This window comes from Cyprinus carpio, chromosome A18, assembly GCF_018340385.1.
Source record: "Cyprinus carpio isolate SPL01 chromosome A18, ASM1834038v1, whole genome shotgun sequence".
Classification (NCBI taxonomy): domain Eukaryota; kingdom Metazoa; phylum Chordata; class Actinopteri; order Cypriniformes; family Cyprinidae; genus Cyprinus; species Cyprinus carpio.
Window position 1 is genome coordinate 16,197,489 of NC_056589.1, and position 27,058 is coordinate 16,224,546.

General features: G+C 35.9%; 1 protein-coding gene across 1 annotated transcript in view; it reads right to left on the reverse strand.

The window, feature by feature from the left end:
- Positions 1 to 13,952, reverse strand: part of LOC109113534 (tetraspanin-18-like) — a 38,440-nt gene extending 24,488 nt beyond the window's left edge. Inside the window, exon 1 of the mRNA XM_042775147.1 lies at positions 13,563 to 13,952. The gene's annotated coding sequence lies outside the window, so the exon portion shown is untranslated. The remainder of the gene's footprint in view (positions 1 to 13,562) is intronic.
- Between the last annotated feature and the right edge of the window lie 13,106 nt (positions 13,953 to 27,058).

A 27,058-nucleotide genomic window follows, 5' to 3' on the forward strand; every position in this document is an offset into this window, starting at 1 on the left:
CATGTTTCTTACGCTGATGGTGTGTTGTTTTTGTGCGTTTGACTCTATTTACAACTGTATATATGTACAGTATATTATATATTATGTATATTAACATTATATCATGTGTTGAAATATACAGCTATATATGCCATCCAGTAATACTGGAATACCATATTTTTAATGGTGAATTTATGGCAACCAAATCCACTTTTTGTTTGTTTGTTTTTGCTTTTTTTCCTCGTAAATTTAACAGGATATTGTTAAGCAACCCAAAAATTTAAATCACCGTCCTCCACATTTATTCATCTCTGTGTCAGACAAGCTTCTTAAGTATGTGCCCAGTGCCCACATCTGTTTTCAATTTCAGGTCCTTGTTAAAAGACGTACCAACCATCATAGCTGTTGTGGATGTTGTCTGTACTTTTATTCCACCTTTCTTTCATTATAAGTCAAAACAATACATGTTCATAGTCAAAAGCAGCAGTGTGTGCAGTCTTCATCCATCTCTTATTTTATCCTTATAGGGTGTACATTGTTTATTTAATTGTGCTGACAAAACCTGTCATAAAAATTCAAAGCACAATCTGTCGGACAGGAAGCACTTGGTTCCCCAAGTGTTACTTAATTAAAACCAGAGGAAGAACTATTTAGTCCCTTACACAAACACAGGACTTTCCTCTAGCCGGTTCATATTCCCAAAGCAATTGGTTTGAAAAATGAGCAGATATTGCTGTTTGGTCTCAGGAACAGCAGGGGATTTGGAAAACTAACCAAGCTGCATGCTGTGTCAACACCAAACATTCTCTGCTGTCAGTGTAATCCCATTCACCATGGGAAAACAGCATGGCACTTCACCACAACAGAATGAGAGTGGGACATGGCCAAAACGGGGCAACAGGATCTCAAATGAAATCATGAGCTGAAGGTTCCCTTGGTAACTTGATTTGAAATGAATTTAAAAGGTACAAGTGAACTTAGGCACAAAAATTATAATGTACAACATGGAAAAAAATTATATTAATGCTGAGTTCTGCTAAAGATTACATTTAATAGTGATTAACCTCCTTTTATGATTTTTCAACATACATTATAAGGTGGCTCCCATTTTAATTAAAAATTTTTTTCTTGAGTATTATCTATAGATACTGAAAAACTGAAAAATGGAAATTACCTGTTAGTGGTATTTTTTATTTATTTTTTTTACTTTAAAAATCATAGATAATACTACGGCTCCCCCAGACTAAAGATTTTTCTAGTCACGTTTATATTTATTTAATTAATTATAGTATACTTAAACACCGTATTCTGTGCTCAAGTGGACACAGAAAGCTTGCCGCAAAGCAACTGCAAAATAAATAACTATGAATGTGTTGGAAAAAATAGTAAGGAGATATTTTAATTGTTTATTAATAAACTAGTGTTTTCTGAGTCATCTCTGCAGTACAGTGATACACCTTCAGAGAGAAATGCACCTTTCATACAGATTACATAACCAGAGAGTATTTGTTTGATTTGAATGGGTTTGTTTAAAAGTAGACATTTCAAGCTTTCTATAGACATATTTCTCACGGCTTTGAGGCAAGTAGTCTATACGCTGAGTTTTGGTTCGCTTTTGTGAAGCGCTTTAGTTTAGCCCTAGATAATACAGTATTTTACAGTAAATATACATATAATGCAATTTAAAAAATGTCATTATATACGAGGTCACAAAGATTTTTTTTATGTTTTTGAAAGATGTCTATTATGCTCTCTAAGGCTGCATTTAATTGATCAAAATACAGTAAAAATGCTAACACTGAAAAAATATTATCACAATTTAAAACTATTTTCTATATATATTTAATATGTAATTTATTCCTGTGATGGCAAAACTGAATTTTCATTACTCCAGTCTTTAGTATCACATGATCCTTTTCACGCTAATTTCCTGATTTTCTACTTATATAACATTTCTTATTATTATCGATATTAAAAAGTTTTGCTGGTTAATATTTTTGTTTAAACTGTGATATATATATAATAGGATAACTTCAAAACATCTGACTAATTTAATATTAGGATAACATTAGGATAACTTCAAAAACATGCAACTAATTTTAAGTTCAAATTTTTTTTGAAATATTTATTCTAATAAAATAAAAGTCTTGACACTTTTGATAAAATTCCTTGCTGAATAAAAGTATTTATTTATTACAAAAAAAAAAAAACTTACAAATCCCAAAATTAAAATAAGTATCTATCTATATCTATCTATCTGTTCATCTCAGAATATCCCAAAAATGACAGAAACACATCCTTGTTTCATGTGTAAGAATATGACATTTTGATACATGCATATAAAACTGCACCATCTGTCAGACAGAGATTCGGAAGAGAAGCTGGATGCTATAATTGATCTAGACTGAGATTTGACAGCTGGAGGCTTGACTGGTAATGCTGCACTGTGCCGATTTCACAGGCACAACTGGAGGAGCAAAGAGAGCAGAAGTCATGCTGGGATATAAGCACATCAAACCTTTGAACAGAATCATTTGCCTCATTGGGCAGTAGCTCAACAGTAGGATCTCCTTGTAAACTGACACATTTTGTTTAACCCCTACAACTCTATGTGCTTTGCTATAGCTCTGGCTGTGTCTGAAGGCTGAAAAAAAACATTGTTATCATTTGCATCTTTATATCTGGTGTTTCAAAATAATTAAAACATTAAACTTAATTTTGCTTAATTTTACAGAAAAGGACATTCTTTGCAGTTCAGATCAAAGCCTTTAATGCAAGATGATGACTTAAGGGCTAAATGGGATTCACTGGGGTCTTTCAGACATCAATAAGGCTTGTATTATTCCTATATGTTCATAAAATGTTTCTGCTTTGCAATTTCCCAAAATCCCCCAGGAAGCAAAGAACAAGACACCATAGGGTAGATATCCTGCTTTTTACAGGATCTCAGGAGGAGACTATTTGGCAGGGGTAGGTGGCAAAACGACCAGACATTTTTCCACAGTGAGGTCTCGTAAAAAAAAATCTCAGTCCTTTTAGAAACATTCCTCCCCCTGGCCATGGGAGCAGAAGCACAAAGACGTCAAGAGGGATAACGCTCAACACAAATACTCTCAGAAAATCAGATGTAATCTTCAGCTCAAAATGTAAATATCAGACATTAACACTCTGAGAGCTTTTAAGACTCTCAAAATGTGTTAAGTCTTATTTACATGGATAAACACTGCAAAAACGATGAAATTTTTGTCATTAATCACTTACCCCCATGTCGTTCCAAACCTGTAAAAGCTTTGTTTGTCTTTGTTACACAATTTAAGATTTTTTGGGTTTGGAACGACACGGGGGTAGGTGATTAATGACAAAATTTTCATTTTGGGGTGGAGTATCCCTTTAAAGACCCCAGGCGGAATACATGGAAGTTTCAGAAATAAATGCAGTGTGAGTGTATCAGAGGAATACGAGAGGTCAATCTGGTCGTTTCTGCTCTGGGATGTAAAACCTGAGGTTAACTGGTCATTACGCAATACCCTCTACAAGAACAAGCACTTCAGCTCACCAGCTGTGGGAATGGCAGTGTGAATGATTACATCACAATGATTTATGGCACATGTGGAGGAGTCAGAGAAACTATGGAACATGAGATCATTTGGAGGGCATCCAAGAAGAGGTCCCAATAAGAACACAAGTCAATTGGTTTCCACCACAGAAGATGATGGAACAGCAGTGGGACAACAAATGAATGTGCTAAAAAAATTAAGAGAACATCTCAGGCTTACACATACTATATCACAACACACATGCTGTAATGCAGGGCTTTTTAAGGAAATGGCATCTGTAAATGGGAAATAAGGAAGAAGTAAATCATTGTCCAGAAGGGTCTTGGACCATTGTCAAATTAATGAAACTTTATATGGATAAAACAGGTCAAAAAAGCTGAAACAGGATTCCAGAGTTGTTTCTTGACACCAACAGGATATATTACATAGTCAGTTAATTCATATTTTTGTCTGTATTTTAATTTGCAAAATAGCACATGGCTTTCCTATTTAAGTTGATTTCTGCTGTAGCATAACTCTGGGTGGTTCGCCGCTGCAGATGTTTATTACATGAAAGGTAAAACATGCCGTTTACAACTGATCTTGTAACCTGATGCTTGTTCCATATGTCTTCAATTGCCTCTGAAAGCCTCTAGCCAATTCTCAAAATTCAGTTTCTGCCCTCCAAAACAATCGTAAACAGGGCCACACAGATTATCCGACTCATTGTGTCTCAGTTTAGATCTCTTTTTGGACTGAATTCTGCCGACTGATACTTCTCATGGACATCAATGATTTGCTTGGTTGGAAAAAGGCAGAAAAGAACAATAAATTGTTCTGTCCTATTCATCAAATTTCACACAATTATACAAGCTGTATAAAAACTATGATTAATGCAAATCTCAAAACTTTGGGACGTGGAACAAAGTCAATGACACAAGGAAAATTAACGGCATCAAAAGTGGTGCATACAACTCATGCTATACAGAATATTTCAAATCAAAAATATTCAAATGAAAAACTTGCCCTCAGTTGTAGCTCCCAAATATGGCCTGCCAGACACTTCACAGCAGGATAGTCTTTAAAATGAGGCTGAGCAGGCGTAAAAGATGACAGGATTTTCATTTTTGAGTTAACTATGCTTTTAAATGCTTCAAATCACATTTCATAAGGTATTTTAAAAGACACTGAATCTAATACTTCAAAGGCCAGGTGACTTATTCAAGCACAATATTTAAGGGCTTATGGGACAGAACTGAAAAGGGTCTTTATCATTCTATCAACTTCAAACTATAAAATAAAGCTTTGATCAGTGTGGTGTAACAAAGATATGCGTGAATAATGAGATATGACTGAACCATTTCATGCATGCTCAGTACAAGTCTATCACCCAGTGAAATCAACCAGTCAATCAATGAATACATTTAAATTTAATTTTGATGGCTGTGTTTGATCATTAGGGTCATAATCATTATCATAATGTACTAATATGGAAAGGACCCTAGAAATAAAGTATGAGAATAAAAACGTTTTTACACTGCATATTGTATGAATTTTATAAAAATGTTTTGGCATGCAAAGAAAAATTCAATGGTTTTCAGTTTAAAAAAGAAAAGTTCTCACAACTAAACAAGCTCACATTTCTTCAAGACTAATGAAGAATGATGACATTTGACATTTTTCCACACAAAAAATTAAGCATTTAGCATAAAGCAAACAGAAATCATTTACTTTCCCAATTATTAATTACAACTCAATTCCTAATGTTAGACAAACAATGAAGCCAGTGAGAATTCCATTTCTCTTGTTCTATGTTAATGGAGTTTTATTGGACTATTTTAGGTCTGTGTATTGCTAAGGGTGCATCTAATATTCTACATGTTGGCAGGCAAAGAAGTGCAGCACTGAAATATCCTTTTTTGGTTGATTTACACCATCTCAGATGCCATGGTCTCTCACGACCCAAGAAAAACATTACAACTTGCCAATCATAAGATTGAAAGAGCAAACAGCTGGAGACTTGCCTCAACTGCTTGGTCTGATGTTTTCAGTCTTACTGTCTCAAGCAGATGGTTGTAATTAAGTCAGCCTAATGTGGCCACTAGCTGGCAAAAGAACATGCCCAGACACAAGCCCAGGTTTATAATTTCCTGAAGCCCTCCTTCTTTGACCTGCATGAGGATTTAAGTTGCCATTCATAGCCCAAAAATGCAGCACCAAATCAGAATAAGCACCTTGTAACCTTCAGTCTCGAACGATCCTGTTCTCTCCATCATCAAAAATGCAAGCTGGCACATTCAATTTATGTTAAAATAATCAGTAACATGCAAGTGATGCCCACACAAAGCATTTACTACCTTTGAAGGGTGCTCAGACTTCTCCTCCAGCAGTTTCCAAATACAAGCAGAGATTAGAAAAGGAAGAGATTAGACTTCATGGTCTATTTCATCCATTCTCCAGCCTAATCAGTGGGGAATGATATCACTGCCCTAAATATTTCCTCAGCAGCTTGAATGGAGAAATGTGTAGTTTCCTCATTAATGACCACACAATGTGACAATACACCACCTTCACGTGATCACGTTATCTCATGATTAAAGAAGGCAGTTTTCTTCATGGCCCTGCAATGAACCGAGAAAGCTGACTGACAATCTCTGACTTGCAGAATGATGCCTGGGGCTTCACAATGTGGCCCTAATAACCACAAGATGACTTTAACTGTAGTGACCCAACAAATCTGTTGAAAGCCACATATGGGTAAAGAAGCCCGGCTGAAACATTTATAGCATCTCATAAAAAAATCATGAGGAGTTAAAATAAAAAGTACAGAACATGTCAACTTAATCCGCTATTAAACACAAGGCATATAGTGGCATCTGATGTGGCAGACTTGTATTGTAAGTTGTCAAATACATTTTGAGGAGACTGGGGAAAAATTCTGGAGAATCTGACATGTATTGTACCTGACATGAACTGACATACAAATGTTTTTGTCAGTTTTGTCACTTTAATTGAAAGCACTGTGGTTAGTCTAGCTGACAGGAATGTTTATTTACACACGTTTGGACACAATTCATTATTGTTTTGGTTTTTTTGTCCTGTTTTTGGCTGTTTGTCCTACGCACCTATCAATCATCTGCAGGTGTGCGAGGGTAATTGCTGATTGAACCTAATATAGGCTACATTACAAATATATTAGAAAACTGAAATTATACCTAAAGGAAATGTTCTGGATAAATTTGGCCAGATTGTGAGGGAAAAGCATCCAACAAGTCTCCAGCATGCATGTGATCCCCTTCAGTACAAACCATCCCAATCTGCACTTCGTGAAGTTAGTTAAGAAGAGAATGTCCAGAGTATATAGAGCTGGAATCTTGTTTAACATAGTTTTAGTCAATAATTCCCATATTGCACTACCATTTAAGGGTTTGGGGCCTTTATTTTAGTTTATTTTATTCAGTAAGGATCTATTACATTTGTCAAAAGTGACAGAAGGCATGCATAACGTTACAAAAGATTTCTATTCAAATAAATGCTGTTCTTTTGGGCTTTTTAGACATCAAAGAATATTACATTTTAAAATATATTAAAATAGAAAACTGCCTTTTGTCTTTCTGTCTTTGAACTGTAGTGTAGTTTTGACTTTCATTCTAAAATGTGAAAAATAGCCATAAGAAACAATGACTTTGTGTGTAAAAACATTTGATTCATAATGTGTACTTGCACATAAAATGTACTTAGCAGTTCACATTGTGTGTCTGCATTGCTTTTTTTTTTCTCATTAAACTTGTATTGTTAGCTGTTTTTGACACCAGCCTAATGTATTGTGAAATTAAAGACAAAATGAATAAAAACATGAATAAATTCTAATGCAGAAACATTTTGCTTCTGCAGAAGCATATTATGATGCACTAATGCATAATGCATAAAAGTGCAAAATGGAGATAAAATCTAGGGGAAAACAACACACTTATGTCCAAATGGTTTATACTGTAATACTCATCATGTTTGCATTGTAAGGACAGCTTATCTCAGCATACTGAGAAAAAAAAACTGCTAGATTTAAGAGCTTAGCCCAAAGTATCATGCCATTTTTGCTTTTTTTTTTACCACAATCTCCATATACAGTGCATTTCAGGGAAACACTGTACCTATAAGCTTCATTCAGCCTTAGCTATTTAAATTACAGGTCATCGGTACAATGACCAGAATTCAAGCCTAGATCCTAAACAGAAAAGTTTTTTTAATTAATATTATCATAGAGCAAAGACCTTAAATACACAAACCTAATGGACTTGAGCCAGCTGTGTTCATTTCACTCTGCCGCGAGTGTGTGTTTGTGTGAATGCATGCTAATGTCCTTGTATGTGTGGGTGGTATTCAAAGACAGAACAACGTGTTTCTTGATCATTTCAAAACAGCACAAAACAGTAGTGAACACATCTTAACACCACTGAACACAGAAAGAGACTAAAACCTGCCAAACCCTTTCCACAAAGGAATGTCTGTCTGTAGAGTAATGGCTTTTGGGTTTGCTATGTGCACTTGAGCGACCGCAGAACTGTTACCAAAACCAAAAACCCAGAGGAGGGGGAAACAGAGATGGGGAGTACAGGGAAAAAGTCTGGGGAATAAACTTCTACTGGAATGAATAAGAAGAAAAGAGAAAGATCAGAAGCACACAAATATGCCTGAGTCAGGAATAGTGAGGAGTTTAACTGTGTCAAAGGGAGAAACAGGCCTTTCCTATAGACAGTGGGAGCCCATAAAGAGAGAAACAACTGTCTGTGTTCAGACTGTACAAATGTCATAAAGAGATCAACAGAGCTCTTTTACTCAATAGCTGAGGATACACAAGGATAACTGTGTGTACTGCTATCATAAACAGCCCATGGTTTTGAGAATGGCTCTTATTTTATAGAAACCTTAAATTTACCAAAAGCTTAAAGTTCAGTTTCTAGCACAGACTGATCGTTATGTGTCTTTACACATCAACGTACCATCACGAGCCGCAGGGTTTAATTTTTCATCATTTTTTGACTCTCAAAGCCGTGATTCCCATTCCATTATATGATGGACAGACTGCAACAGTTTGAGTTAAAAATCTTAATTTGTGTTCTACTGAAGAAACAAAGTCATCCTCTTGGATGCCCTGGGGGTAAGCAGATAAACATCAAATTTTCATTTTTGGGTGAACTATCCCTTTAAATTTTAGCAAAATGCAGTGTTATTATGACAAAATTTTTTTTTGATTATTCTAATGTAAAATGATTGTGGGATACGAGAGGAAAAACTATTGAGTATTAGTTTCCTTACCATATACAGTGAGACATTGCATTACATTTAACAGGACCATAAATGTAATTTTACTGTAACATACTGATAATTTTTTTTGAATTACCATATTCCATAATTTATAGTAAAATCTACTTTACGTTCAAACAATACATGTATTTTTGCAGTATAATGCTGGTAAAATTATTTTTTTGCAAGCAGTGTTTTCTCAATGTGATGCCATCGTGTTTATTTTTACGTAAAGTGTGGTTCTACAGAACTTACATTTACTTATGTTTGCATAGATACTAAAATGTACAATACTGATGTATTAACAATCTAAATGTACAATACTGATGTGACAACAACTAAAATGTAAATTATTTACGTATGAACAGCTTTTTACGGACTTGAAAAATGAATGAATGAATCCTCATGAATATTGAAATTGTGGTATTAACATTTTGATTACATTGTATTCAGCTGACATATTAATGACATTATGTTTTCAATAATTATTTATTTGTAATGCAGTTTACTCATTTACTTAATATTCTGGAAAGACTAAATTTTAAAACTTTAAATGAATAACATCTCTGTAAATGTTTAGCCATTACTTATTATGTAATATTTATTTAGTACTATATATACTATATATAATCTATACAATATATAGAGCTAGGCACCAAGATGTCATCCCATAATCGCCTTGTTTTTTTGTTTTTTGTTTTTTCACACAATTTTTCTGGAAATTAGCTGTGAGTTTATATACTAAATTTAACCTGGTTTTACTGAATTACTGGCATGCATTAATAGTGAGCAAACATGCAAGTTGTTCTTTGCAAGTTGAAAAAATGATCCCTCCTCATTCCTTTCAAATCAAAAATCAAGCCCACTTGAAGTCTACTGCTTTAGCTAATCATTAAACAGACTCTTCAAATAAAAATGAGCCACCTTAATCGCCAAATTTAATAAGCAGGCCTTAAGGAGGCCTTGACTCGATATTTTTGTATTATTCTTATCCTGTTTAATCACTGTTCCTGTAGCAAGATTTTTATCTGTTACTAAAATCCAGATATTTAGGGAACAAACCAGCAACACAAGGCTCCTTCCATATCAAATCTACACTTAAAAAAGTGGAGTGTGGAAAAATCCTTTGTAATACATCTAAAATCTGCATTTCATTTTGGGTAAAGATTAAATAATGAATGTGAGACCCTCAGCTATCTGTAGGACCCAACTTGTTATATGCATACTTTCACCTCATTTTATCCCTGGCACACTAATATTGAAGGAAATTGCCTGAATAATAGATAAGCATTACACATAACACAAACAAGCTATCTGTTTCTTCTTGATAAAGAGGTCCTGTTATTTAACAGGGTCAATGGACAGCTCTGTCTTGAATGAACTTTGGAGCCCTCAGCTGCATCCTCTGAAGTTTCTCAAAGCCTTCTAGGACAAAAGCATCTTTGCCAGCACTGGCAGAAAAAAAAGATCTATGTATTCACAATTGAAGTTCTACAGCGGCAGGTCATACTTGACAAGCCTCTTAATTTTTTAAGAATCTAAGACCAAATAACACATATTCTTAATGGTAATTAATCTACACAGCTCCTTTGCAAATTTCATATGTCTCAGAGGCAACGAGGCCCCAAAACCCATTACCGGGTGAAGCGCCCCATGTCACACGCATTAGATGAGAGTCCTCCAGCAAATGGGGGGGAAAAGCAATTTTCTTTTCAAGGCAATAGATACTCTATCTCATTCCAGATCCTCTGCAGACTACAAACTGCCAACTCGTGTAGCTCTGATGCCTGAAACTTGGAAGAAAGTGATGACTTGACCTCCTTTTCTCCCAGGGCCTTCGCTCTGCTGTCAATAAGGGCATTTCACTGGAGGCTGGATAAGAGCTCAGGGTGGAATGAATCACTTGCGCCGATTAGAGATCTGGGAACTGCAGTGGAGATCAAACCAGCCCTGACGACCAGTTCATTTGCCGCCATGTCAACTGATATTAATACTACAGCCTGTTGACAGGCCTCTTGCTCTCAACAGGGACTTCCCGCCACAAAGAACCAAAGATTCATTTCCAGCAGCTCAAATGCTTTAGTGACTGAACGATTCCATGTCTGCTCAAGCAGAACAACACAGACTCCCTCTTCCATAACAATTCCACATCAGTCCACTGCTTTAGTTCTTGTTAGTTGAAAACAAATAAATCAGTTAATTTTCATGTCTATAAACAGAATTTACATTGGATAATTACCAACCCAAACAAACAATAGTGACTGTTAATCTAAAAATAAGTAATTAGTCCAAAAATAAATAATTGTCAGGATTAATTTGTTTATCAATACACCACCAAAATCATAACAGAGTATTTAAAAAGTGGGCAAATGAGGTGTCACATTGATCTGTTTTTTTTCCATAGGGCAAAGCTTACAGGTTAGGCCAAGCACTATTATTTCTCGGCCTCTGATGTCCACATTTTATGGATTTTTTTTACCCAATCTCACAGGAAAACATAACTATTTTATAAGGTGGTGCTTTCATATGAATTCGTACAATGTGAATCATACAAAAATTTATAATTTTTAGGAAAAAAAGCATGAAGGTCCCCTTTTAGCACCACCCTTAAACGTAACCGTTAAATAAGCAGATTGTATGAAAATGAACAAATGAGATTTATACAAATTAACCTAATTCACCAAAACATATATTTACAAACTGCCACAAATGATATTGTGTTTGAGGTAACACTTTATTTTGATAGTCCACTTTAGACATTCTACTAACAGTAAGTAGCTTTGCAACTACATGTCAACTAGCAGTTAGTAGAGTATTAGTAGACTGTCTGCTTAATATCTTCTAACACTTTCTTTGTCAACTTATTGTCAACTTATACTAACCCTAAACCTACCCTAACAGTCTACTCTGAGAGTTAGTAGACATGTAATTGCAAATTAATGAGAATTAGTTGACATGTAGTTGACATGTAGTTACAAAAATACTTATAGTTAGTAGAATGTCTAAAGTGGACTATCGAAATAAAGTGTGACCTGTGTTGGTTCTTCTCGCATATCCAACAATAGCTCAGAGGAATGTAAAGGTTAAGGCTCTAGTCATACCTCAGAGCCTGTGTTGAGTTGTGTGAGCGAAGTCTTTGAGTGCTTCTGACATCAGCATTTAGCTAAACTACAAAGCCACCCGAGGCTGGCTTTAATGGATCCCTCAGAGCCGATATCTTCACGCACAAGTGCCTGACTAATTGAAAACTGGTCTGCTTTGTGGAACAAGTGCAGCAAACCTTTATGTCAGACTACAAAAATAAGATCCAGAAATAGGTGGACAAATGCACCAGACCCTCTAATGGATATAGAGTTACAGCACACATGTAAGATTTAAGGCCTGTTTACTTCCAAATCTTTCAATAACCGCTTGAGAATGGCAGGGCTTTGTTTGAAATAATAACCTCTGTCTCAAAGAGATACAGCACAATTTTCTCAGTTTCAAGAAGAAAGGTTTTCAAGTTCTTTTCAATAACACCTGATTAGATAAGATTTGATTGCATCACGTATCTGGTTACAGTATACCACCATATTTGATGTAGTTTGACAGCTGTGAAGATGATGTAGGCTGGGAAAAAAAAGCAATCTTCTGAAGGCATATTAGGCTAACAATTAACATTGCTGGTTAAGTGCAGTTAAAGATTTTAAAAAATCAGAATTATTATACAGGACACATTAACCTAACCCGGCACTGTTTCTGTTGCTTCTTTAATATGGCCAAAGATAATACTCATACATAGTTTTAGTTTTCAGGAAAACCCCCATAATTCATGTCTGATGGTAAACCATTGTTTCAAAGCCTGAAGAATTTCACACTTTGTTAAAGGGAATGTCAAGGGTTAAATGATTTTATGAGTAGATAGATAGATAGATAGATAGATAGATAGATAGATATATAGATAGACAGACAGACAGATAGATAGATAGATAGATAGATATATAGATAGACAGACAGATAGATAGATAGATAGATAGAATAATTTTATCTCTTTCACACACTGAAGACATGAAGGGCGGTCTGAAAAGATGCGCGGTTTGATTGATTTAAACTGGCACTGAACTCACGCCCATCGGCAGGACTACCTCCATCTGCGTCTGGGGGGGACAGACTACAGTTATGACGGGACCTCCTGGACAACACACGGACACCCACACCCCGTGGGAAAACCGCCAGCTTGATGCCTCCTCATCCCAGACTTTCCCCGGGCTTTACTCAACTAATTAGATTTAACAGAAACCGCCGGATGGTGACACGCGCCGTCATCGGTGAAATACGAGCGAGTAACAGCGTAAGGGAATTGTTTGTTTGGGGGGTGAGAGAAGCGCGGTGTTACCTTAATACATAAACTACTGTTTTTAATACCGAGTGTTTTCTGCCTTCAAGCTTCTCGAAACAAGTTGTTAGGCTTCGCTAAAATTAAATTTACGCGTAAAATGCCTCGTATCTCAATAATGAATCTCTGTAATTTATCGCTACTGTCAAAACAATACGCGTTTTAGAGTGTTTAGTTATGTTTAGTTCTAACGTTACCCTGCTTAAGTGATAACCACACATGACAGAGTTTCTAAATGAAACACGGTGTCTTTCAAGCTGATTTGAATTAAATGAATAGATAAAGAGAGCTTCGTATCTCACTAACCAACCATCATAAGTTTGCATTCACGTAAACACCAGCGGAGTTTAGTTTACCGAGAATCTCACCTCAAAAGCCAAACAACACGCGTCGTTCTACGCTGTCCTGAGATCCAGAGATGAAACGAGGTGAAGTGTGATGGTCGTAAGTCTGCGTGAATGAATGCCGACTTAAAAACTGGCGGACCTGTAGTTCTGCTCCGAATCCAGAAAAACACAACGAGCTTCAAGCGTCAGCTAATAAATTCCAGAGACCCCCAAGCTGCTGCCCTAATCTCGCGTCCCTTTCGCGCGCTGCTGGAAGCCAGACCAGACCCTTTCTACAGTTCAGCCTGGAGGGAGGGACACTCTCTGCTACAACTTCAACGCCCAGTTTACTTATTTCACTCTGTTCGCGTTCTGCTGCTGTTACTCAATGCTATTAGAAATTATATTAGTGGTGTTTGGTACATTCAGGGATTCTTTCTGACTCCTCCCAGAACACCAATTTCAACTCGTGGGCGGAGATTTAATGGTCAAATTGTTTTCACTTCCCTGGCCCCCCTCAACGCCACCACAGATGGCGAGTCAGATAAGAAAAGTATCACGATCCCTTTGTCTACATGCCCACAAAGGTCGTGACACTGACATTCCCTGTGGCATACATGATATACCACTGCAATTCACATCTAGACCACAACCTCAGTCATAACTTAACCCTCAGCACATGCATTAAGGGAAGCCTCGCAAAGTGGTAGTATAAGTATAAAGTCTTTTTTGATGAATGATTGTACATTGTTATTGGGCGAAGTTGTTCTATATGTTAAAATTTGTTGACCATTATTTTTTCTATTCAATGAATTGCTTTTGGTAATTATTGTACTGTTTAAAATTAGCTAGTTTCATGGCATGTTCCACCATTACAGCTTGCCCCAAAAGGTCAATGTGTGTTAAATTACCTGGATTTTTTTCATGTGCACTTGAAAATAAAAGTTTCCATTCGACAAAAGGTTCTTCATAATGGAAATTGCAATGTAGCATAAGTAGCAACCAATTTTTTTCTTCTGTATTGTGTTGTACATCTGAGGGTAACTGCAAACTGCAGTGTGCTTATAATAAACAGAATTATATTATGCATTGCGGTGTATGCTAATATAATTATAATTATCATTATAATTATCTTTATAGTTCATTCTTGGTGTGAACCGGCCTTGAAAGGTTCTTTGGGGAACCCAAAATGGGTCTTTAATGGCATTGCTGCTAAACCCCCCTTTTGGAACCTTTATTTTTAATAGACTGACTTTATAAAAACCTACCCTGAGAAATATTAACTTGCATAAAAAATAGTGACAGCTAGCCCTGGGCTCCACTATATGTCAATCCTTACAATAGTGAGTTGGTACACACACAATTTCTTCAAAGAGATTGCATGTCTTAAAGTCTATGTTGTTTAAATGTATTGGACCTGTGACATGTGACAGTCCATCTCTGAGATGTCTGTGAGTGTGAAGAGATGCCTCTTTGTATGTGTGTGCATGTGTCATCTGCATGTTATTGAAATGTCAGCTCTCTGGTCTTGGTGTCGTGATTTGAGCAGCACTGGTAGGGAGGGGGTCTAGCATGGCTGGTGGGGGTGGTGGTAAGGGTACTTCAGGGTCGTTTGTGCTTTCTTAAGAAAACACACTCCACCACACAGCATTCCCTAAAAAGGGCTAATTCATCTCAACATGAAGATGAGTAAATAATGACAGAATCTTCATGCCATTCAAAACCTGTATCACTTGTAGACACAAAAGGTTACTTTTTGAATAATATCCTGTTCACTCTTTTCAGAAACAAAAAAAAGGTTTCCAAAAGTGGGGCTTTGCAGTGATGTCAAAGAAGAGCCATTTTTGGGTTCCCAAAAGAACCTTTCAGTGAACAGTTCTTAAAAGGAATATATTTTTGTTCTTGGTGTAATTGTTTTCCATTATAAAGAACCTTTTGTGCAATGGAAAGTTTGGATGTTCTTCATGGAACCACCAAATCCAATAAAGAATTAAAGAATCTTTATTTTTAAGTGAGAAGTAAATCAGGACTGGGGTTGTCAAGCTCTAAAATTGGTGGTGGTGGGGGGGGGGGCACATACATTGAACACTATAAATTGAAGTGGTCCGTATGACTTCTATGTCTTCTGAAGCCATTCAATAGTGACTCCGAGAGGGACTAAGGAGAAAATAAATAAAAATACATTGAAAATCTTGATATCTGCAGTTGTTTTTGGATCGGTCTTCAGAGTTCATGAGAGAATAATGAATAGAATCTTTGAGTTTGATATTTTCAGTGAATCCAGTTCAAAAACCAGACTGAAAAATTTGTTCACAATCATATCTACTACATTGATAATTGTAAGTGTCTGAAAGCTCCAAACACTACAAAATAAAAAACTTCTCCTTTTGTTTTGAAAGTCAATAGAAGTCAAAGTGAACAAACTAAGAGCAGAATCCATATGCTGTTTATGGCATTTTATGCTAAACTATTAATACACAGCTAAAAGATCCCATCTTCCCATCTGTCGCCACCCCATTACATTGCATGCTAACAAAAAACAATGTCTAGCATACTCATGACATGACAGGAAACTAGACCCCCTCCCTAGCACACCCCCATACTCCATACTCTCTACTCACTCCAGGCAGCCTCATTCTGTCAGGGGGCATCACAGAGAGTACGAGGATAAGCACCATGCATGCATCATGCTTTGTTGTCCCAAACTGCCTAAAATGGATTTACAGAACAAATAAAGATTGTTTTAACACAACAACAAAATGTTTGCAAAGTGTTTATGAATATTTTCTTAAGGCATCTTTTTAAAGAGCTGTCATGCCCTCTTCAGCTGACAGTTCTACCAACGAAAGACAGAACATTTGTATGTATTTGTATGAGTCAACTTAAAACCTTTTTTATTTTCCTACTGCATGCTATATGTCCATTTTATTCTACTGTAAATAAAAGAAATTCATGTTCTTTAATCAAAATTTAAATATTCACTCTTCCTCTGAAAGGAAGCAACAGTGAGCAAGTTCCTCTTGCATTTCTTTTTCTTTGAATTCTTGCACTTTGAAGAAGGAAGAATGTTGGAGAGGTTGCAGTTGTAAGGAATTTTATTCCTAAATGCTTCCAAAGCATTTGAGGAAACATGAGATTTATTGGCATTTTTTTGTGAATAAATTTTTTTTGATAAAAACTATACATATATATTATATAACTGTACATAAATACATAAATATTTTATGTACACATTTCACAATCAATTCCTGATGGATACTGCTTTTAGAAACATCTTTATGATGCTATGCTGGGGCACATCATCAGTGATATTACCTGGGGTCACAGGGTGTTCCGGATCTTTCGAATATGATACACCATCGCCCAGGCGACCCGACCAGGGTTGATCAGACCCCAGCCTGTGCCCTAGTGGCAACCCAAATCCAAGCCAAATCCACCTAGATGCTTTTTCAGCTGCGTCTAATGTGGTGTAAATCGCTTTCCCTTCACCTCTTTCCTGATATTCCAAGTGCTGTGTATGCCCTGTACAGCGACTGGCCTGCAATGCCCCGACACCCAACCTCCACAGTCCAACACTTGGCTTTCCAACCTTTTCTTTGGCAGTTGCTCCTCAGTTCCTCATACTTTTCTCTTTTCCGCTCAAAGGCCTCCTCCATCTGCTCTTCCCATGGTACAGTGAGCTCAAGCATCAGAACGTTCTTTATTGAGTCTGACCATAGACTGAGGAGGAAACCTCAGCTGCTTTCCTAGGTCTACTTCCATCCTCCAGTCCTGTGTAGTAAAGAGTAGCCCAGTTGCCCCAATTTGCTGTCTTTCCAAGCTGTCAACTGTCTCTCCAGTTGTCACTAAACTTTCTTGGTTGTCAACCAGACTTTCCTGGTAGTCACTGGCATCTCAGACAAAAGTGGTTTTAGAAACATCTTTATGATCCTATGCTGGGGCACATCATCAGTGATATTACCTGGGGTAACAAAGCCCCGACACCCAACCTCCACGGGACAACACTTGGCTTTCCAACCTTTTCTTTCTTAAAATTAAGTCCAACCTTACATTTTTCTTGCAAATACTTCACATTATGGAAGTGAAATGGGTTGCAAACAGCATTCCATATCTGTAAGAGAGTGTATCACTAGAATTGGATTCTAGAGTGTTCAATTTTTTATGGGGAACAAAGTATGCCAAAAGGCAACAAGAGGGAGAAGTGATCAGTCTGTAAAAATACAAGGAACAGCTAACAGACATCAAACATACAGATTTTCTGTTGCTTGAACATGATTATTACGAGACAAGCTAAATTGTGCCTCTTACAGAATACCACTAATGCTCTCAAATGTTTGCATCCTACACTCTGTTTATGAGGAGAGCTAGTTTTGCCCATCTGATTGAGATGGATGTGCCCACTTTATAACACCTCCTCTAAAAGACCCATAAAAAAAACTACTCCTCTTTTAGATCAGAACACATATTTACACCTTACAAAAAAAAACTAAAACAACAGCAGGAACTACAAAAAACTGGTTTTGGAAAGAATCAGATTTTTATTATTATTACTATTATTATAATTATTAATAAAAAGTATATATTTTCTATATGATATATTGGATATTATTTGGTCACAGGCATATGTGTATATGAAACAGAGAACTGCTAGAACTGCTGCTTTTCGAAAAAAGTTGCTGGTCAAGAAGTTTCTGTGTGCCAATTCCAAACTTTAATTGATAGTGAGAAGGGAAAATCTGACTCCAGACCAGCAGCTTGAGAAAATCTATAAATTTGTGAAATGAGTATACATTTTTTAAATCAATTTATTTCAGAAAAACAGTGTAATTCACTGAGTAAAATATATTTGTGTAATAATGATAACATAAAAAAATATTTCATCCAAAATGTTTATATTTAAATGACTGTATATCAATCCACATCTACATTTAAATCAATTTAACACAATATACAAACTTAAAACTTACACTAAGATGACTTGGCTAAATTCATATCCACAACTTGAACTTATAACACTATCCACTTTATCAAATTGTTGTGAATACAGTCAGTGCTCAACATATAGTACAGCAAGTCCTAGTTCGAGATCAATTTCCGACCCTGCTCCCCTCTCCCATTCCTTACAGTCCTATCAAAAAAAAAAACACGTAAGGTGTAACCTGCAACTTGACCTTCTATGGAATGCATGACTCCATATGGCAGGAAATCTATTTTAATAGAAACAAATCTCTATGTGTATGGAGGAGGAACACCTACATATAGGCTACCTTTACCCTGCTGTTGCTTCATCCTCCATTTTTAACCTGTGTTTCATCAGCTTATTAGCACTGATGTATAATATTGATTTGACAATAAAGCTTCTAACACGTCTCATGCTATTAATTTCATCTGTTCTCACTGTCTACAGCCCACTATTTGGGTGAGTAATGGCATTTTGAGACAAAGTGGGATTGAATGAGCCAGGCTGCATATCAGTTGGATGCAGACCGGAGCCTGCAGACACATCATAATTGACTGCACTGGGATCTGAGAGTCCCACAGGGAACAGACAGCAGAATACCCACAGGACAACAGACTTCAGCATACTGGAACGTCTGACTTATAACTACTGCCTCCTAACAGTTTGTACCATGATGAACAGATTTTCAACACAGCGAGTATAGATTCTATTAAGCACCAAGAAGAATAAAGAGATAAGTATTGAAGTGCCTTTTTGATATATATATGCAAATTAATTACAGTTCTTAACGGGATAGTTCACCCAAAAAAAGAAAATTCTGTCATCTTTTTCTGGAAAACAAATATATATTGTGAAGATCATTTAATACTTGTATTATATTTAAAAATGTATTATAGTTATGGTTGGGATAAAACTGACCCTAACTGGATTCAATATTAATTACAATTCACCGAAAATAACACTATGGGATTAAAATGTAACTATTTTTTTGAAGCAGTAGATTTTTCATAAACTGTGAATTTTGTAAACAATATTTTAACAGATTTATTTATTTTAACATTTGAAAAATGAAGTGTGAAATTAAGTTCTTAAAATTCAGACCGTAGTAGTCCTTGCATGAAGTAATAAAAATGTAAACCTTTAAACCAGTGTAAGTTCATTTGCATCAGCATTTGCCAAATACATAAATGTAAATACCCTCAGAGGGAAAGTGAGACACTTACATAACAAAATACATCAAAAATGTTTTTATTTCAGGTCTGTGCAGCTTCCTTTACCGAAGAAATATGCAGGTCAGATTGACCCATAATCAACATCACAATCAACACATTGCAGGCTGGTTCATGACCCTAACGGAGAAGATTTTGCAAAATTTCAAAAAATTCATAGGGTAACCAGTATATCCCACAACTCAAAAACCACAATGAAAAGTCATAACATTTATGAATATATCTTTACAACTTTAGAATCCACTAGCAACTCACAAGACAGGAAAAGTTTCTTAGGCAGAGCAAATCATGATTCAAAGCATGCCATTTCCTCTTGAAAAACAATTAAATGCTCCATACTACAGTTTGTGCTCTTGCATTGGCTACAATACACCTCTGTGAGCAGATACCTTATCTCAGCAATTTCGGGAACTTGCCTTTAGCTCATCAACTGAATTCTCACACTTTGCAGTCAGTTGCTGACAAAGGCACTTTTAGATAGACAAGTGATAGACATGCACATCATTCTGGCCAGCTAGGGACAGATAATGATGACAGTTACAGAGACATGATGGGCGCAGGACAGTGAGGGACAGTGTGATGGGGACCTGAATAAGAAAAGCATCTCATTTAACAATGCTACCACCCCTCTCCCCTTTTCGGATGTCTGCATTGTGCTTCACCGTCTGTGACAGGCCAAGCGTGCCAGAAAGCCTCCATAATCTTCCAGTGTTCAGTTCACAAGGGCTGTCTGGATGGTGATGGGAGAAAAGTAGGGCATGACTAGCTTGGCAAATCAAGGCAACTATCATTTATTTCTGTCAGAGCAAATTCATTTTGCTTGCTTCGTCTCTATGCTTGCATTGCATTTCTATTTCAATTTTTAATCCATTCGTCATAGATTTCAAGTTCAATTAAATGAACTTTCCAGACTTTCATGTGTGGTTTACTGCTCAGTGTTGCCAGATGTAATGAGAATAGGAGCAATTTGTTCATTTTAACTCTGATATACACTCTGTAATTTGCATTTACGGGGCTACTCAATATAAAAAAAAAGTCCTGTTATGTTTTGTACTTTTCTTTTCTGACCTGGAATTGAACATTTTTGTAATGTCACCATTTTAGTTAGCAAGAAGATTGTATTTCTTTTCATTTTTGTATTATGTGTCTGTTTATCATTCAAACTATGGTTTCAGAAGACTTAAAATATAAAATTAATTATTATTTTTCATTAAAGTTGAAGTTTTTGCTTTACATTTTAATAAAGCTCCATACAGAAGAGTGTGCCATCTCATCACTTTTACTGTAAATACTTGAGCAGAACACTTCAATGTGTCTTTATTTTATGAGCAAAACACGAGGATGTTTCCTTGCTGTTTAATGCTTGGATACTAGCACTTCCTTAGCAACAACATCACCGACGGCTACATCTGGAAGAAGTGTGCACAGTTGGCTACAGCTCTCAGTGGAGGAGCATTATCTCACTTTTCATTACTGCTAGCAGTCAATTCAACTCTGCACTCCTGAGCTCAGCAGGAATGAACTACCTGTATGTGTCTTCAGTCAATCAAGCATAAAGAAAATACATACTGCCATATGGCCAAAACATATGTGGACACATAATTTTAATTGAGGGGGATTCCTGTTTAAGATAGTCCTTTTACTAAGAGATAAAGAGAATCATACAATCTCATTAGTCTAACATTTTCAGTAGATTGCATTGTACCAAAGAGTCATAGGATGATTTATAGGGTCTGGTGTGAACTAAGTCCTGAATCCCACTCAATACCTTGGGCATTGAGAATTGAAAGCCAGCACTGGTGCTGTTCCCTTATTAATGCTTTTGTGGTTGAATAGGAACAAATCCCTACAGCCAAATATCTACTGGAAAACCTTCCCAGAGCAAAAGCTGTTATTTTGCAGAGAATAAATTCTGTGTTAATGCTCATGGTTTATTAACATCAGAAAGACCAGGCCCTTTCTAACGGAGCATGCTACACAACTTCTTGTCCAGGCCCTTGTCATTTCTAGACTGGACTACTGCAATGCTCTTCTGGCTGGACTTCCATCAAGCACAATCAAACCTCTACAAATGATTCAGAATGCAGTGGCACGAATGGTCTTCAACAAGCCCAAAAGAGCCCATGTTACACCTCTCTTTATCTCCTTGTATTGGCTACCGGTTGTGGCTCGCATCAAGTTCAAGACATTGATGCTTGCATATAGAACAGCCACAGGCTCAGCACCCACCTACTTCCACTCACTATTACAAATCTACATCCCCTCCAGAAGTCTGAGATCCACAAGTGAGCGACGCCTCGTGGTAACATCACAGAGAGGCTCAAAATCACTTTCCAGAACATTCTTGTTCACCATTCCTGGCTGGTGGAATGATCTTCCCACCCCTATCCGGCATGCGGAATCCCTGACAATTTACAAGCGACAGCTGAAAACTCATCTCTTTCGAAGCTACTTGACTTCATCATAAAAAAAAAAAAAAAAAAAAAAAAAAAAAACAATTGTCTTTCTCTTTATTTATTCCTTCTCTTTCTAGCTTGTACTTATTTGAACAATGTCTAAAACTTATTTATGGTATTACAACCACTTCCTGTGTCTGTTTGCCTCTTTAAGAAGAATCGCTTTATGTATCCCACAATTGTAAGTCGCTTTGGATAAAAGCGTCTGCAAAATGACTAAATGTAAATGTAACATTAAATGTTCAGCAAGCACACCCATTCACTGCAATGAAAAGGATTTACATTGAAACAAGTCTCCCACAGAAACTGTTGGTAAATTTCACAAATAATTACAAAGAAATGTCAAGTAATGCATACAATTAAAGCATTAAATTATGAAGTAGAAAGGCCAAATTAGTATTTTCTTGTAAAACAAACTCCAATATACATATATATAATACAACTTAAAAAAAATAAAAAATTATTATAAACAAACTCCAATATATATATATATATATAAACAAATACATTTTTGGGTCCAAAAATAATATATCAAAAAGTTTTACAGTGTACTTTTGACCATGTACATTTGTAAAATATAAGTCCAATAAAGTGGTTTTCACAGCAATGCCATTTTTGGGTCCCCAAATAATCTGTCTGTAAACAGTTCTTAAAATAACCATTTTTCTTAGTGTGAAGAACATTTTAATAATCTAAAGAAGAAAAAATCCATAAAAGTACATGAACACATGTTCATCTTTTAGAGATACTGTAATGCTTGCCTGAACTGAGCCAGGCGAGTACTTGGCCATGTTTCTTCTTTCCTGTTTAGACACAGCTCCAGCATTGTTGGACTGAGATTTAGCTCATCCCCTCTTTGGCAGGCTGAAACTGATTCGAGTCATTATAATAATAACAGCCTCTAAGGGGAATGCCCAACAACATTTGTCATGCACAGAGCCAAAATAAAATTGCGAAATTTCTGTAATATGATTTATTATGGCAGCTCCTGTGTGTGGGGGATGTATGTGTGAGTGTGTTAGTGAGAGACAGAGACAGATATTTCAGGTCTCTTGACTCCTGCTTATCTACATAGACGACTCAGGCTTACGGTAAATTGCAAAGACAACGATCAATAGTTTGGAGCCCATGTCTAACAATTTTTTTTTTCAAGACAACAGATATATTGACTTCTGAAATGAATGGGTGGGTCATTTAACTCTTATGCTTGAAAGCGTCCTTCCTTTCTCACCATTCAACAGAAAAAGAGAAAAAGAAAAAAAATACATTATATATATATACAAAAAATTACTACTATTCAAACGTTTGGCGTCATTAAAATTTTTTAAGGGGAAAAAAAGGGAAAAAAACTCTCATGCTCACAAAAAAAGCAATAATATAAAATAAAATACATTCAAAAAAGTAATATTATAAAATATTATTAAAATTTAAATAACTGTGATTGCAAAGAAATATGTAATACATATAAAATCTACATTACAATACCATACAAATGTTTGGAGTCAATATAGGAGTTTGTGTTTAAAAAACATTATATATATACTTTGTATGTATATATATATATATAGATATATATATATTATATATATTATATTATATATATATATTATATATATATATACACACACCACACACACACACCACACACACACACACACACACAAACATCTTATGATCCTCTACTCTACATTGCTCAAAACTTTGAATCATAAGTGGCAAATTATTTAAATATAAATAACATACTTACAGGCTGTGAGTCAGAAGTGCCAGAATGTCCTTGCAAAGTTGGAACTGCCCCACTTTATAAAAATCAGACACCGGCATAGGCTACTCTCAAAGTAGAAGGAACAGTAGCCCATGCAATTCTTGAATGTAAGAAATATGAGGAAGAAAGAAGTAATATGAGTAATATGTAATAAGTAATATGATAGCTGAAATCAAGAAGAATGGAATTCAGGTGCTACATTAGAAATCTTTAATAAAATGGGCAAGTGAAATAATAAATAGAATGTAACTCTCTGTTCCACACTCCAGAGCAGAAGGTGGCGGTAATGCACCTAATTACGCTGGTTGCCAGCTGCCGTTAAAAGCCAAGAAGAAGAAGAAGAAGAAGAAGAAGGCTACTCTCACAGGAAACAGTCCTCATCCTCTGCAAAATGTGCTGCACACATCTGAATATTTGGGTTGAACTGTTCTGGAACAGTGTTGTAAATACAACTTAACCACTGATTTCTAGATGTATCCTCTTTTGGAAGGCCAAACAAAGTAGTTTTGCTTTCACAACGAAACACACAGCGTCACACACAGTGGGTTAGAGAATGGAGCAGGCAGCGGATTCAACGAAGGAGCTTGCAGCAACCACATGTGACGACCCCTGGCTGGACTCTGCTTCGTCCAAGGTAAAAGCCAATCCAGCGATCCACAGTGCAAAGTTGATGTATTTCCTCAGCGACCAGCACGGGTCAGCTCTAGGCATGATGAAGCGGATATCGTCCTCTTTTGGAAGGCCAAACAAAGTGGTTTCACTTTCACGACGAAACACGCAGCACGAAACACGCAGAATAAAAGTTATGCCTTCTTTCTTTGCGTGAACATATGGGCGGCGTTATGCAAATCTTCCCACACAGTAACGTAGACATGTGGGGGCGTGTTTAAACGAGCCGTTTTAGGAGGGCGTGGACAAGTCTTAACTTTTATAAAGAATATCTTTTTAGATTTGAGACTTTAGTCTTTGCAACTTTACAGATCTTCTTTATGCACCAACAGCTTGTAACACTCCAAAGAGAAAGGAAAACTTGAAATCGCATCATATTACCCCTTTAATATATTTTAAAATGTCATTTATTTGGTTGAATTTTCAGCAGCCATTCCTCATGTCTTTAGTATCATTTGATCTTTCAGAAATCATTCTAATATGTTGATTTGGTGCTCTAGAAATATTTTTTTTTTTATTATTATATGTTGAAAACACTCTTCATCAACAGTTCAAAAGCAGTTATTTGAAATAGAAATATTTTGTAACATTGTAAAAGTCTTTACTGTCAGTTTTGATTTTATATATCTCAAGTGAATAAAATCATTTATTTAAAAAATAAAAAATAAATTAATATAAATATACGTTCATATAAATATATGTACTGTATATTTATATGCATATGTGCATTTAAATGGTAAATATACAGTATGGTATAGTGTTCTACATGAACATTTTAGTGATGAAAATCAAGAACAAATATAACAAGTATATATTTTATGCACATTGCCTATTATAGTAAAATGTTCTTAGCTCAACGTCAGACTCCATTGAAATCAGCTGTATGTTGAGTCTTCCATGCTGAGCTGTTTGATTTGCTGTATATGTAGAACATTACAAAGCCGTCACTTATGAAAAGACATAACAGAAATGATGCTGTTTAAGAACGCAGCTCCCTGTTCAGTAAAGAATTAGAGGATTGCAGGCCACAGGTCTCTAAAAGACTGCTGTGGAAAGGAACTCATTTCAACAGATTCACAAAGAGGGCATCTATAAATGAGCTTGAACCTCACACCTCTAATCTGACGCTCTCGTTGAGACTTCCTTCCTCTCATTAAGCTGTTTACGCCGAAGAAAACACTTTGTTAATTACTGCTAGCACTAACGGTCGCTATACTGCCGCAGGGCCCTGCTTAATAATTTCCCACTCTCTTGGCGATTACGTGACAAAATATCCAAGGCTTAAAACACAAACTAATCATGATAATCATTTCTTCTTAGGTCTGACATAAAAATGAAACCAGGTAGTGAGCAACAGGGGACAAGTAAAAGAAAATAATGAGAGCCCACAAATAAGGGTTGACTGACGTGTGTTTTATTTAGGTTCATTTGTACAAACGTTCAGATGTTTTTCAGTGCTCTTTGGATCTTCTCAAATCATGCTGGAGAATATGATCATATGGACTGAGACAAATTGTTCATATAGCTTGACTGCCAAATGTAATAAATTTATTAAATAATTTTACAATTTAAAATAACTGTTTTCCATTTTAATACATTTTAAAATTTAACTCTTCCCTGTGATGGCAAAGCTGAATTTTCAGCATCATTACTGCAGTCTTCAGTGTCACATGATCCTTCAGAAATCATTCTAATATGATTATTTGCTGCTTGAGCACATTTCTTAATATTATAGTTGAAAACAGTTGTGTTGCTTAATTTTATTTTATTTCTTGGAAACCATTATTTTTTCCAGAATCCTTTAAAGTTCAAAAGATCAGCATTTATTTGAAACAGAAATATTTTGCAACGAGTACTTGGCCATGTTTTGCAACATTATAAATGATTATACTGTCTCCATTATTAATTTAATGGATCAATTAAATGCATGTTTTTTGTGGAAACCACAGATTATTTATTTATTTATTTATTTATTTATTTATTTATTTATTGTATATTTCACTCACATTGTTATCCTATTTAATTTGTAATGAAACATTTCATATGAAATTTATAGAAGCATTTTCACTTTCTCTAGTGACAATGTTACTAATGTAATCCATGACTGTTATAGATTAGAGAAGAGCCTCTTTTTTGTACTATTAAGGGAAACTATTTTGTACTATCAAAGTATTGAGGGAATAATAAATGAAGAAGGGGAGAACATGTAAAAATGAAAAGGAAATATAGTTTTCTGAGACAAACCTAGAGGAAAAAGACTAAATGTACAAGTGTTTATACAAGCCAGATATAAATGTGTCTGGAAACATTTAATACTTGGCCAGGACTGTTGAATTGAAATATAAAGACTTTAATTAGCTGCTCTGTGGAGAGAAGATAAAGACCGAACCCAGAAACAGAAAAGGCTAAAGAGGTTTCAGTCTAATCATGTGTTCTGGATTGTGGACTAGTGCCACAAT